We start from the raw sequence: 14,695 nt of genomic DNA, 5'->3' as shown, positions 1-14,695 counted from the left end.
AAAGTAAAGAAAACGCTGCATATTTTTTTAATTTAAAAACATAAACAATGAAAGATGTGATAATGACTGCAGTGGATCCATTTTAAATCCATGATTAAAATAGCAAATATTTTGTACGAACGTTGTTTACCTAATTCCCGAACGAAAATAAAAAAACTTTTAAGTTTTTTCAAATTAAGTTGCCAAATCTATTTTATTTATTTTTGATTAACTTCTTTGTGTGACTAATATTTGTTTTTACGTTTATTTTTTCTATGCTAGTTTTTTCTTTATTATATTATAAACAAACAAACAAACAAACAAAAAAGAAACAATATTACATAATATAACGTAACAAAAGCTTTTGACACTATTGATCACGAAATTTTTTAAAAAAAACTACAACTCTATGAAATCACAGGGAATGTATTATTATTATTAAAAAACTATTTAAAAAATCGGAAACAATTTGCTAAAACAGATTCAACTTCATCATCAAATTTATTAAATATATCATGCGGAGTTCCACAAGGATCCATACCTTTGCTTTTTTAAATTTATGTTAATGATCTCTATAATGCATCAAACTTGACAACAATTATGTTTGCCGATGACACAAATCTTTTTTTAACTGACGATAACTTACCAACATTATTCAACAAAATGAATAGTGAAATTATTAAAATTTCTAACTGTCAATAAATAGCCAAACAAACTATCAATAAATATCAAAAAAACTAAATGAATCCTCTTTTGCCCAGCTTCAAAAAAAAATCTATTTTCGAATATACCTTCCTTGTATATTGATAATACTGAAATAAAGAGAGCTAAAGTTACTAATTTCTTGTTTAGATTGATGAAAACCTCACGTGGAAAAATCATGTTAACAACCTAAACAATAAAAATGCTAGAAGTATAGGAATGCTGTTCAAATCAAGACCTTTTTTAAATATATATACTTTAATTTAATTATATTACTTATTTATTCATTGCCATAATAATTATGCTAATACTGCATGGGGTGGTGCAAATAAAAGTATGCTAGAACTTCTTTATCGTCAACAGAAGCATATTGCACGTCTTATAAACTTTAACGACCGTTTTACTCGTGCCAGGCCTTTTTTACTTAAAATGAATATTCTTAATTTATATCAACTTAATGTATATAATATTCTTTGCTTTAGGCATAAATATAAAACTATCACTTTTCCTTATCCTTTTTATTATTTATACTCACATAAAAAAAAGAAAAAACAAATACTATCTTCGAAATGAAAACTTTATCCAACAACCTTTGTCGCATACAAATTTTGGTAGATCTCGTATCTCTTATCGAGGAGTTTTTTTATGGAACAAAATTGTTTTGAAATATTTTGATTTTACTCAAGAGTGGAATTACAACACATTTAAAAGAAAACTTAAACAGATAATTTTATCTATCGATAACATACTATATGTATTTTTAATTTTTATAAAGTAAAATTTTTTATAATTCAATTCTTAGTATTTACATATATGAATGCTATATATCTTTTACGTTTATCTATTTTTACTTTCGACGGGAATATATGTATATTTAACACAATAAATGTAACGATGTTGTTAAAAAACAAAGCGGTTCTTGACGCCAAGACCTTAAGGTCTTCTACGAGATCCCGCGTTCTTCCTCTTACAAACTTAATTAATCTTGTAATCATTCTATTATATTATTGAAGTTATTATAATTGTAAAACGACTAATGTTGTAAAACATTTAAAGAAAGAACAAAAAAATAAAAAAAAAATAAAAATCAATTTTTAAAAAATTCAAAAAATTCACTTTTTTCTATTAAAATGATAAAATAAAATAAATTAAAAAGCAAAGTTAAAAAGATTTGCTAGAATTTATTTTTATTTTTAATTAAAAATTAAAAATATAATGTTTTATAGGAGATGCTACATACTTTACAGATATAGATTATAATGTAACCACTCAGCGAAAAAAACTTTAAAAAGACTTATTCAGTCGTTGCGTGACGTGAGTTTAAGGTCGTCTTTTAAAGAAACCAATTATCAAATTTTATTTGTTAAACTGTTGCGTTTAGGTCCGAAACTTTAATAGAAGGTATTTCAAAAAGAAATTGAGAAAATGAGCAGAAAAGAATAAATGAAAAAATGGAGAAGAAAAGATAATTTATTAAGACAATTTCTATACGAGAGTGACAAAGATGAAGATTTTGTTGAAAAAAAGTTTGAATTGGAAAAAAATGATACGAGCAAACAAAAACCATGCTACATAGAAGATTTATACACTCAGCTTGGTTCTTTGAATTGTAGTAATCATTTAAATCAATTAGAGTCTTCGAGCCAGCTTGATTCTTCTGTTCGTTTTGATTTATCCAATGAACTTGATTCTTCCAGTCGACTTGATTCTTCCAATCAACACTATTCTTCTAGCGAACTTGATTCTTCCAGTCAGCTTGATTCTTTCAGTGAACTTGGTTCTTCTATAAGTAGGGACGAAAATGAAATAGAAATAGATGAGAGGAATAGTGCACTTGACCCTAAAAAAACATATTTTATTTTAAACTTAAAAAATGTTTGATTAAAAATAAAGTTACTCATACAGCAAGTAATGAGCTACTTTCTCTTTTAAGATGCAATGAACATGCAGCTTTGCCTAAATCTTCTCGTACTTTGTTAAAGACTCAACGCTGTGTTTCGACATAAAAAAAGTGTGGTGGGCAGTATATCTATTTAGGGTTAAGTAATAGTATTAGTTGAACTTTCAGAGAGAATCCTGTATTCCTAATTGAGAACTACATCATCTTAACTGGTAATCATTGACGGTGTGCCATTACATAAATCTTCAAACTCTCAATTTTGGCCTATACTTTAGTAAGGCCAGTTTAGTAAGCTTACATCATTTATTGTTGCAATTTTCTATGGTAGCCAAAAACCAACAAATTTAATTGATTTTTTATATGATTTTTTAATTGAATTTGTGAATTTAAAAGCATATGATTATGATAAAGATGGAGTTAATTTGTTGGTTGAAATCTGTGCATTTATTTGTGATGCTCCTGCTAGGCAATATCTGAAATGTGTTAAAAGTCACACAGGTTATTTTAGTTGTGAAAAATGTGAAATTAAAGGTAAGTACAAGTCGTTTAGAATGATTTTAAATAACACAATTTGTGTGCCTCGTACTAACAAGTTATTCAAATAGTATTGGTATGCTAATACCCATCAAATATGTCGTAGCATATTAATAGATTTTAATGTTAGTTGTGTTGACAGTTTTGTCTTGGATTATATGCATTTAGTATGTCTTGGTGTTGTTAAAAGAATACTTATTTTTCTAACCAAAGGCACTTTACCATATAAATTTTGTTTAGGTTCTGCTCAATTGTTGAATATATTGGAAAATTTGTTAAAGTTTAGTGGTAAATGTCCATCTGAGTTTGCTCATCAATCAAGAAGTTTATATGAAGTAAAGAGGTGGAAAGCCACTGAGTTTAGGCAATTTTTGTTATTTACTGGCTTTTTAGTTTTAAAAGATGTCTTTACTCCTTAACCTTTCAAGGTTTTCCTTTCTTTAACTCTAGCAATGAGAATTTTTCTAGATTCTAATGCGATTGTCCAAAATAATTATCTTCAATATGCAAAAAATTTGTTGAATTACTTTGTAGTTAAATCAGAAGAATTTTATGGTCCTACTTTTCTATGAATAATGTACACAGCTTATCTCATTTACATGAAGATGTTTGCATTTTTAACTGCTACATAGATAAAATCACTTTTTTCAAATTTGAAAACTATTTGCAAGTAATTAAAAAGTTCATTCGCAAATTTCAAAGTCCATTATCTCAAGTTTTAAAAAGGTTTTCACAGCTTGAAAATTTTGAAATAAGTTGTAATACTGATTACAACTTATTTCAAAATTTTCAAGCTAAATCACATAGAATTATTTTTTTATTCGAACATGATTTTTTTATGATTTAAAGACTCTTGGTTTCTCTTATACACAGGCACTCGAAAAATTAGGTGACCATCAATTTAACTGTGTCGTTTTAAATAATTGTTTTTACAAAAGCGTTTTTAAAGATCCATGTGACTCTAAAATCTTTAACATTGTTAGAAATATAGAAATTCTTTAAAAACATGTTTGTCCAAGCAAAAAAGATTTTCAAAGAAAAGCAGTATGTCTAGCTTATAAAGAAGGGTTTGTCTTTTCATGTTTGTGTCCTGACATATAAAATTTGTTTACAATCCACTCTTTAACTAAATAATAAACCTTGAAAGATTTTTTTGTACTTTTGTGAAGTATTAGATAGACACTATACTTAATATATACTTTACAATGTTAAACATTAAAAAATTGAATTTTTAAAAATTTACCTTTTTGGTAAGATTTTTATATTATTATTTAAACATTTATAAATATAAATAATAAAATTATTTCATTTATTTAAATATTTATAATAAAGTGTATTACTAAAAATTATTATTTAATAAAGTGTTTATAGTAAAGTCTATTACTGTTTACTATAGCCAAAATTGTTTTTAGAAGAAATTAATATATATCTTTAATAATTAATAATTTTAACAGTTTTTTAAACAAAAACTATTATAATATTATAAACAAGTATAAAAAATACAAAGATGTCAATGAAAGGTTTATGGGTATTAGTTGTAATTTCAAGCAAATACAAAATTGGAAAAATTAGGGAGACAGAAACAGCTGTTCCATTTCATTGGATTTCCTTAGATGAGCAATGGTTGTTTGGCCTCCTGCTCAAAAAGATGAAAAATATATAAAGGCAATTCCCAATTGAGTTACTTGAAAGAAATTTGAATTTTTAAAAATAAAATTACAAGGTAATGATTTTGTTTTTCCTGATTTGTCTTAACTCTTTTAGTTTTTCTACTTATTAAAACTTTTAGGTGAAAAAGTTTTTGTGCGAATATGAGTTTGGAAACAATATTTTGTCCTCATCAAGCGAAAGAAAATGTGCAGTGAATGAAAATAAGGTTAATAATTTTAACAGTAAGACAAATTTCAAAACATTTTGAATTTGAATTTTGGATTTTTTGTTTAAATGTTTTTTGCAACCTAATGTTAATTGCAGTTTTAAAAATATTGTTTTTTCTTTGTTAATAGTTTTATTGATATTATTATAGAAGTGGAATTGGTTAAAAAACCTTCTGAAAATATTATATCATAGACTATTTCTTTGTCAAGTAAATTTGTTTTAAAACAAGAACTGTATTTACAATCAACATCTTGTAAAGGTTGTTCTTCTGTTTATTTTTCACCAATAAGTTCTGAGTCTCTTTCACCTAGCCATAAGTTAAGATTACGTTCTTGTTCACCTGTCTCCAAAATCAGATTATGTTCGCTCTCACTTTCACCCATCCAAATGTCTGGATCAGGCTCATGTTCACTTTTGCCTATTCCTAAGTCGCAATCAAAATCTCTTTTCACCTGTGCATAGCTCTAGATCATACTCAAAATCACAGAATAATAATTCCTAATCAGTATTTTCAAAGTCAAAATCTAAAGAAAAGAAACTGGTTCGATGTATGAATAGTAATTTCCCAATCGATGAAACACATAAACTTTTGCTCTATACTATTACTTTTTATTTTATTTTAAACTGATATCTTATATGTAAATAATATGTAATTTATATATGCTTAATAAGTGAAACAAAATTTAATATGGAAATTATAATTTTCTTATATGTAATTTTAGGATTTAAAAAAAAAACAGTATCTCTTTTAACTTGCATCAATGACCTATTGGAGAAGTTCACCAAACAAATAATGTTGGTACAAAAGACGTGGAAAAAGTTGATAACATGGATAAATTCAAAGAACTAGAGAAGTCTTTATCAAAAGAAGACTTTTTTTTCATTTATGGTAAATTGTTTTTGAGAATTGTTTTCTTTTTCAAAAATACCCTATTTACTACAATAAATTTTTTTTGTGTTAAATCTTTAATCTAATCTTTGTAAAAAGTTCTACCAACATGTCCGTTTGACATAAAATTTATAAGTATAAAGTTAACAATTTGTAACCCCTCTAGCTTAGAAGTTATTATTGTTAGTTTATATTTGAATATTATTCAAATATTTATATGCAAATATATATATATATATATATATATATATATATATATATATATATATATATATATACAGCGAAATCCATTATTCTTGTTTTAAGCAAAAAAAAGACTTGTCCGCCACGTAAGAACTTTTTTTCTTGTTTTAAGAATGTTTATTCTTAAAATAAGAACTTTTTTTCTTGTTTTAAGAATTTTTTTTCTTAAATATTTTTTTTTTCTTGTTTCAAGAATTTTTATTCTTAAAACAAGAATTTTTTTTCTTGTTTCAAGAATATTTTTGCTCAGAATAAGAATTTTTTTTCTCTTCCTTCAAATATTTATATTGTTAAAATAAGAGTTTTTTTTCCATATAAATTTTGTTTAGGTTCTGCTCAATTGTTGAATATATTGGAAAATTTGTTAAAGTTTAGTGGTAAATGTCCATCTGAGTTTGCTCATCAATCAAGAAGTTTATATGAAGTAAAGAGGTGGAAAGCCACTGAGTTTAGGCAATTTTTGTTATTTACTGGCTTTTTAGTTTTAAAAGATGTCTTTACTCCTTAACCTTTCAAGGTTTTCCTTTCTTTAACTCTAGCAATGAGAATTTTTCTAGATTCTAATGCGATTGTCCAAAATAATTATCTTCAATATGCAAAAAATTTGTTGAATTACTTTGTAGTTAAATCAGAAGAATTTTATGGTCCTACTTTTCTATGAATAATGTACACAGCTTATCTCATTTACATGAAGATGTTTGCATTTTTAACTGCTACATAGATAAAATCACTTTTTTCAAATTTGAAAACTATTTGCAAGTAATTAAAAAGTTCATTCGCAAATTTCAAAGTCCATTATCTCAAGTTTTAAAAAGGTTTTCACAGCTTGAAAATTTTGAAATAAGTTGTAATACTGATTACAACTTATTTCAAAATTTTCAAGCTAAATCACATAGAATTATTTTTTTATTCGAACATGATTTTTTTATGATTTAAAGACTCTTGGTTTCTCTTATACACAGGCACTCGAAAAATTAGGTGACCATCAATTTAACTGTGTCGTTTTAAATAATTGTTTTTACAAAAGCGTTTTTAAAGATCCATGTGACTCTAAAATCTTTAACATTGTTAGAAATATAGAAATTCTTTAAAAACATGTTTGTCCAAGCAAAAAAGATTTTCAAAGAAAAGCAGTATGTCTAGCTTATAAAGAAGGGTTTGTCTTTTCATGTTTGTGTCCTGACATATAAAATTTGTTTACAATCCACTCTTTAACTAAATAATAAACCTTGAAAGATTTTTTTGTACTTTTGTGAAGTATTAGATAGACACTATACTTAATATATACTTTACAATGTTAAACATTAAAAAATTGAATTTTTAAAAATTTACCTTTTTGGTAAGATTTTTATATTATTATTTAAACATTTATAAATATAAATAATAAAATTATTTCATTTATTTAAATATTTATAATAAAGTGTATTACTAAAAATTATTATTTAATAAAGTATTTATAGTAAAGTCTATTACTGTTTACTATAGCCAAAATTGTTTTTAGAAGAAATTAATATATATCTTTAATAATTAATAATTTTAACAGTTTTTTAAACAAAAACTATTATAATATTATAAACAAGTATAAAAAATACAAAGATGTCAATGAAAGGTTTATGGGTATTAGTTGTAATTTCAAGCAAATACAAAATTGGAAAAATTAGGGAGACAGAAACAGCTGTTCCATTTCATTGGATTTCCTTAGATGAGCAATGGTTGTTTGGCCTCCTGCTCAAAAAGATGAAAAATATATAAAGGCAATTCCCAATTGAGTTACTTGAAAGAAATTTGAATTTTTAAAAATAAAATTACAAGGTAATGATTTTGTTTTTCCTGATTTGTCTTAACTCTTTTAGTTTTTCTACTTATTAAAACTTTTAGGTGAAAAAGTTTTTGTGCGAATATGAGTTTGGAAACAATATTTTGTCCTCATCAAGCGAAAGAAAATGTGCAGTGAATGAAAATAAGGTTAATAATTTTAACAGTAAGACAAATTTCAAAACATTTTGAATTTGAATTTTGGATTTTTTGTTTAAATGTTTTTTGCAACCTAATGTTAATTGCAGTTTTAAAAATATTGTTTTTTCTTTGTTAATAGTTTTATTGATATTATTATAGAAGTGGAATTGGTTAAAAAACCTTCTGAAAATATTATATCATAGACTATTTCTTTGTCAAGTAAATTTGTTTTAAAACAAGAACTGTATTTACAATCAACATCTTGTAAAGGTTGTTCTTCTGTTTATTTTTCACCAATAAGTTCTGAGTCTCTTTCACCTAGCCATAAGTTAAGATTACGTTCTTGTTCACCTGTCTCCAAAATCAGATTATGTTCGCTCTCACTTTCACCCATCCAAATGTCTGGATCAGGCTCATGTTCACTTTTGCCTATTCCTAAGTCGCAATCAAAATCTCTTTTCACCTGTGCATAGCTCTAGATCATACTCAAAATCACAGAATAATAATTCCTAATCAGTATTTTCAAAGTCAAAATCTAAAGAAAAGAAACTGGTTCGATGTATGAATAGTAATTTCCCAATCGATGAAACACATAAACTTTTGCTCTATACTATTACTTTTTATTTTATTTTAAACTGATATCTTATATGTAAATAATATGTAATTTATATATGCTTAATAAGTGAAACAAAATTTAATATGGAAATTATAATTTTCTTATATGTAATTTTAGGATTTAAAAAAAAAACAGTATCTCTTTTAACTTGCATCAATGACCTATTGGAGAAGTTCACCAAACAAATAATGTTGGTACAAAAGACGTGGAAAAAGTTGATAACATGGATAAATTCAAAGAACTAGAGAAGTCTTTATCAAAAGAAGACTTTTTTTTCATTTATGGTAAATTGTTTTTGAGAATTGTTTTCTTTTTCAAAAATACCCTATTTACTACAATAAATTTTTTTTGTGTTAAATCTTTAATCTAATCTTTGTAAAAAGTTCTACCAACATGTCCGTTTGACATAAAATTTATAAGTATAAAGTTAACAATTTGTAACCCCTCTAGCTTAGAAGTTATTATTGTTAGTTTATATTTGAATATTATTCAAATATTTATATGCAAATATATATATATATATATATATATATATATATATATATATATATATATATATATATATATATATATATATATATATATATATATATATACAGCGAAATCCATTATTCTTGTTTTAAGCAAAAAAAAGACTTGTCCGCCACGTAAGAACTTTTTTTCTTGTTTTAAGAATGTTTATTCTTAAAATAAGAACTTTTTTTCTTGTTTTAAGAATTTTTTTTCTTAAATATTTTTTTTTTCTTGTTTCAAGAATTTTTATTCTTAAAACAAGAATTTTTTTTCTTGTTTCAAGAATATTTTTGCTCAGAATAAGAATTTTTTTTCTCTTCCTTCAAATATTTATATTGTTAAAATAAGAGTTTTTTTTCTTGTTTCAAGTATTTATATTCTTAAAATAAGAATTTTTTTTCTTGTTTCAAGAATATTTTTGCTCAAATAAAGATGTTTTTTTCTTGTTTTTTTTTATTTTTATAAATAAGAATTTTTTTTTTATTTCAAGGACATTTTTGCCTAAAATAAGATTCTATTATCTTGTTTCAATAATATTTTCCTTGAACGGGAAAAACAATATTACAAGAGTATTTTTTCTATGTAAAAAATGAAACATTTTGAAATTTAGGATGGTATAAAATAAGAATATTCAAAAAGTATTTATACATTTAAACAAATCTCATCGTTGAAATAAAACTTGTTGTTCTTTGAATGTCCAGTTATAGGTAATGCTTGTAGCGACAATACTCCTCCCATAGGCTACTCATCTGACGAGTTTCTGTTGAGCTTTTATCTTTAAATAAAATAGAATTTAAGTGTAAAATATAATGTGAATTGTGTATGCCGTCATGACATGGACGTCATAATCCATGTCCATTACATAGTGTATTCCAATAAGTCCAATCACGGCGTCAGAAAATGAAATACTTCGTAAAATAATTTTTTCGCCATGCATAACGATTGCCTCGTCTCCATCGTCTGTTATGATAAGGATTTATTTTATCTAAAAATAAATTTAACAAACTCAAATCTAAAATTTAACATTAACATCTTTTCATATGTTAAAATTTTATTATTCCTAATTATATAATACCATTATGATATTATCAAATTAGGAATAATGTTTTTTATTGAAATATCTTTAAATAAGAATGAAGTTCTTAAAATAAGAATGAAGTTCCTAAAATAAGAATCAAGTTCTTAAAATAAGAATCAAGTTCTTAAAACAAGAATCAAGTTATTAAAATAAGGATCAAGTTCCTTAAATAAGAATCAAGTTCCTTAAATAAGAATCAAATTCCTTAAATAAGAATCAAGTTCCTTAAATAAGAATCAAGTTCTTAAAATAAGAATCAAGTTCTTAAAACAAGAATCAAGTTATTAAAATAAGAATCAAGTTCCTTAAATAAGAATCAAGTTCCTTAAATAAGAATCAAGTTCTTAAAACAAGAATCAAGTTCTTAAAACAAGAATCAAGTTATTAAAATAAGAATCAAGTTCCTTAAATAAGAATCAAGTTCCTTAAATAAGAATCAAGTTCTTAAAATAAGAACAAAAATCCTTGACCTAGAATCTTGAATTTTGCTGTGTGTATATATATATATATATATATATATATATATATATATATATATATATATATATATATATATATATATATATATATATATATATATTAGATTGATCAGTTGAAAATGGTCGGTGGCGTGTAAAAAATTACACGCCACCGACCATTGTCCAATGTCCGACCAATGTCAAGTACGTGAAAATGTGAGAAATGTTATGAAAAGGTACATAACAATATACATTGATATATTTTCCAGACTTATATGGCTGTCTTATTCCATATTAATAGATTAACTAACTGATAGACAATAATATGGACTTAAAATCAAATTATATGTTTTACAAATTAGGTCGAAATCGAGGGTGGCCTAAAAAACTAAGTTAAGAATTAATTGTTTGTTAAACCTGTTTTTAAAAATTCTTTTCTAAGATTTTAACAAATTAAGTAAAAATTTACTCCATTACACAGAAATAATTATTTTATTTAAGTTTCTTATTTAATGAAAGTTTTCTATTTGCAGACTTGACAATTTCTTTTAATTTAGGTTAATGTCTCACTGTAATGTCATGTTTTAACATGCTTGGATCAAATAGATGCGGGCAAAAAAAATTATAATTTAAAGAGACAACGATATGTGGTTGTCGGTGAGTTTATATTGATATATTTATATCTAAGATTGATGTTCTATAAAATGAGTAAAAATAATTTTTAAGTATTTCGCCATATTTCACTTTGTTTAGCGAGTGTATTTTCAAATCACACAACAACTGAAGTCGAAGTTTTGGATTCAGTGCAAGCGGTATTAAAATACGCTCCAGAAAAAAAAAGATATAGTTTTAAATTTTTATAAAGAAATCCAAGCAGCTGCATTTTATTTTTATTTGAGACTTTATCGTGGCCATTCTTTTATATATATAAAGTTAGAAACTGTAATTGGTAAAAACATCAACAATAATTAGAAAACAGGAAAAAACTTTAGCGCTTTAAAATAGATAAGTTTTTGAACATGTTACACATGCTACAACATATACGTTCGATTCTTAAAAGAAGTTGTTTAAATAAATAATAAAATTTTTTATGAATAAAAAATATAAAAATTGGACATAAAAACAAGAGGTATATTTAGTCGGTTTTCCAACCAATAACCGATATCCTGTAAATCTTTTTTGCGACGTCGCATCGACGTCTTTATTTCACCCTAGATACGACGTCGTAAAAATGTTACACTTTCCTACTTTACGGCGACGTCAAAACGACTAAACTCGCGACGTCAAAACGATGTCGTACCGACGTCGTTGTGCTTGCTGGGAGAGTTTCATTTTTTGCTCATCGGTTACATAATGGTCCATTGGTGGCATCCGCTATACGTGGCCGACCGATAACTTTCCAACATGATATAGTGGCTAGTTATCGACTAGCCATTTTTCGCGGTTGTGACTAATGGTCCACTAAATAACCGATGAACGTAACTACAATGGACCACACAAAAACCCTGCATAGGTCCACTGAAACTCTACTATAGAATGTTTGCTGGGAAAGTCCTGTTTTTTTAAGTTAAAGAACAAAATAAAATTCTAACTGAAAGCATTCTGCAGTGTTCTCTAACACAAAAAACGGGCGTCTAGTTATCTTGTAAATATTTGCTAAAAGATGATAAAATAGTTTTTGTTGCTTTAATTTGATATTCATTAACTCTACTGAAAACATTTAGATACTGTGCCTTATTCTTTATCTAAATGATGGCAAAACTTCTGGTGCTTACGGGATATAAACCTTTATTTATAAATGTCTAGAGTATGATTTCTCTCCAATACTTTCTGAACAATTTAACTTCTTATTTTGATACCTCTTTATTTCCCATATTTTAAAAATTACATCTTTTATATCAATCCATTAAAAGAACTCTAAACCTGATTGCGATAACTACAAAAATAATATCATCACTATAAAAAAGTTAGCAAAATTTGAAAAAAATTAAAACATTTTTGTATCTACCACTTTCTCAACAATTACATTACAACATCTACATGGACACCGCTTTGAATTTAAAACATGCTCTTATCATGCTTTAATCAAATTTACTGAAATTATTTGTCGCCCAACTGATAATGTTTCTTTTGCTTGTAGCGTCTTTATTGATTTCAAATATTCTTTTCATGTGATTGATCATTAGATTTTAATTAAAAAATTTTATAACAATATTATATTTATGTATTGCTAATGATTGGTTTTTATTGCTTATTCAAAATCATACACAGTTTGTTTTGATTAATGGGCTTAAATCTGGCCAATAAGCTACATTTGTAAGATAGGAGGTGTATACTACCTAGTCAAGAGGTCGTCCATAAATTACATTACGCAATTTTTGATTGTTTTTGAACAATCCCCCTCGTTACAATATTGTAACACTTTAGTAAAAAGTTTTGTATGAGTCGTCACAAAACTACTAATCTCTCTCCGCCCTTGACCGTGACGTAATTTATGGACAACCCCTAAATGCTCTTCCAGGAGCACCAATGGGGCTCTTTGCTAATTACGTCACGCTTTTAACCTTGATCGTTTTTGCCACATGATATGTTTTAACGTTTTCTATTAGTTAAAACATTTCAGAATTTAATTAATGATTTAAACACATGGTTTTTTTCTTAAAATTTAAAACAGAATTTTAAAGGTTTTTTAAATAAAATAGTTTTTATTTATGTTTAAATTATAATTTATTATAAAGTATTTTTTTTATTTAATTATACTGTTTTTATTCAACTTACCTAAATCTGTTTAAAAAAGTTGTTTGTAATGTAATCTCAAGAACTACACCAAAAACCACTTTGACATCTACTAAAAATAATGTTACACCTCAGATTCAGTTTTTGAAACATTCAAAAATTAGAATTTTATATTTTAAAAGTATTGTGTCCCTGCAAAGTCATTTCCTGTTGAGCGTATCTTTTGTCAGAGTGGATTGATAATGTCCTCTCATAGAGCTCTTATGTCTAATTCATTGCTTGAAATCTTGATGTTTCATAAATGTAATAAAGACTTATAGGCTATATAGTTAAAGTTAATGCTTATGACTTATAGTTAACGCCAACAACTAAAATCAATCTTTAATTAAAAAATGTTAATATTAGTTGTTAGCATTAAGTGCAAAAAGTACATAAAAAGAAAGAATTAAAAGTATTAATTCTTTATTTTTATGTATTTTTATTTTCGGCTTTCAAATATATCTATAAATGGATTTTCTTATTGATTTCGTCGAATTCTGTGCATAACCTTGGTCTAATTTCACAACATGTGGTTTTATTTTCACAGCACTTGCTAGCAGTTTTGTTAATAATTGGCCTTAACGCAAGGTTAAAAAATAAATTTTTGGTTTTGAAAATGTTTGCATAAGCCTCGGTCTTGGTCTTGAAACTTTTGGTCTTAGCTTTGGCATAGGCCTTGTCATTGGCATTGTCATTAGCTTTGGTCTTGGCCTTGTAATTGGCCTTGGAACATGTAGCTATGGCCTTGCTATTTTTAGCCTATTGTTAATAACTCTGGCATCACTGACTTTTTAATTTTTTTTCGTAATAAATTAAATGTAAAAAAGAAAATTAAAAATAAAAATATTTGAAAAAAATTGGAAAGCGAAACAAGAAGAGAAGAAAAAAAAAAAGAATATATTGTTTCTTAACTTTGTTTTAATATTTTTCAAAAAATTTAGTTCGAAAAAAAATAATAAAAAAATTTAAAAGAGAATAAAAGCAATTTCTCAAACAAAAGAAAAAAAAAGGAAATTTGTACTTTTGTATTTTTTTTTTATTTTAGTTTATTTCTTTTTTTAGTTGCGTTTTTTGTCGACCTCGTTCATTGAGTGTGAGTTTAAGTTGTTTGTCTATTTATTTTACTTTTTTTTTTTTAAATATGTAATCAAAATCGTTTACAGAGTAATAAAAT

At 25.6% G+C, this 14,695-nt stretch overlaps 1 protein-coding gene and 2 long non-coding RNA genes across 3 annotated transcripts in view; 2 read left to right on the top strand and 1 right to left on the bottom strand.

The window, feature by feature from the left end:
- Positions 1-212, bottom strand: part of LOC100210643 (glutamyl aminopeptidase) — an 11,980-nt gene extending 11,768 nt beyond the window's left edge. The window contains exon 1 of the mRNA XM_065814449.1: positions 1-212. This exon is cut by the window's left edge and continues 1,258 nt beyond it. The gene's annotated coding sequence lies outside the window, so the exon portion shown is untranslated.
- A 4,391-nt stretch (positions 213-4,603) lies between these two features.
- Positions 4,604-6,592, top strand: LOC136089015 (uncharacterized). The gene is made up of 4 exons (XR_010642707.1): positions 4,604-4,838; positions 4,905-4,991; positions 5,716-5,882; positions 6,455-6,592. It is a non-coding gene; the product is annotated as an uncharacterized LOC136089015 (long non-coding RNA).
- Positions 6,593-7,798: 1,206 nt separating this feature from the next.
- Positions 7,799-11,869, top strand: LOC136089014 (uncharacterized). Its single transcript, XR_010642706.1, has 5 exons — positions 7,799-7,937; positions 8,004-8,090; positions 8,815-8,981; positions 11,304-11,403; positions 11,500-11,869. It is a non-coding gene; the product is annotated as an uncharacterized LOC136089014 (long non-coding RNA).
- The last annotated feature ends 2,826 nt before the right edge of the window (positions 11,870-14,695 follow it).

The sequence above is a fragment of the Hydra vulgaris genome, chromosome 12, assembly GCF_038396675.1.
Source record: "Hydra vulgaris chromosome 12, alternate assembly HydraT2T_AEP".
Lineage (NCBI taxonomy): Eukaryota > Metazoa > Cnidaria > Hydrozoa > Anthoathecata > Hydridae > Hydra > Hydra vulgaris.
This window is presented reverse-complemented; position numbering and strand designations above follow the sequence as displayed.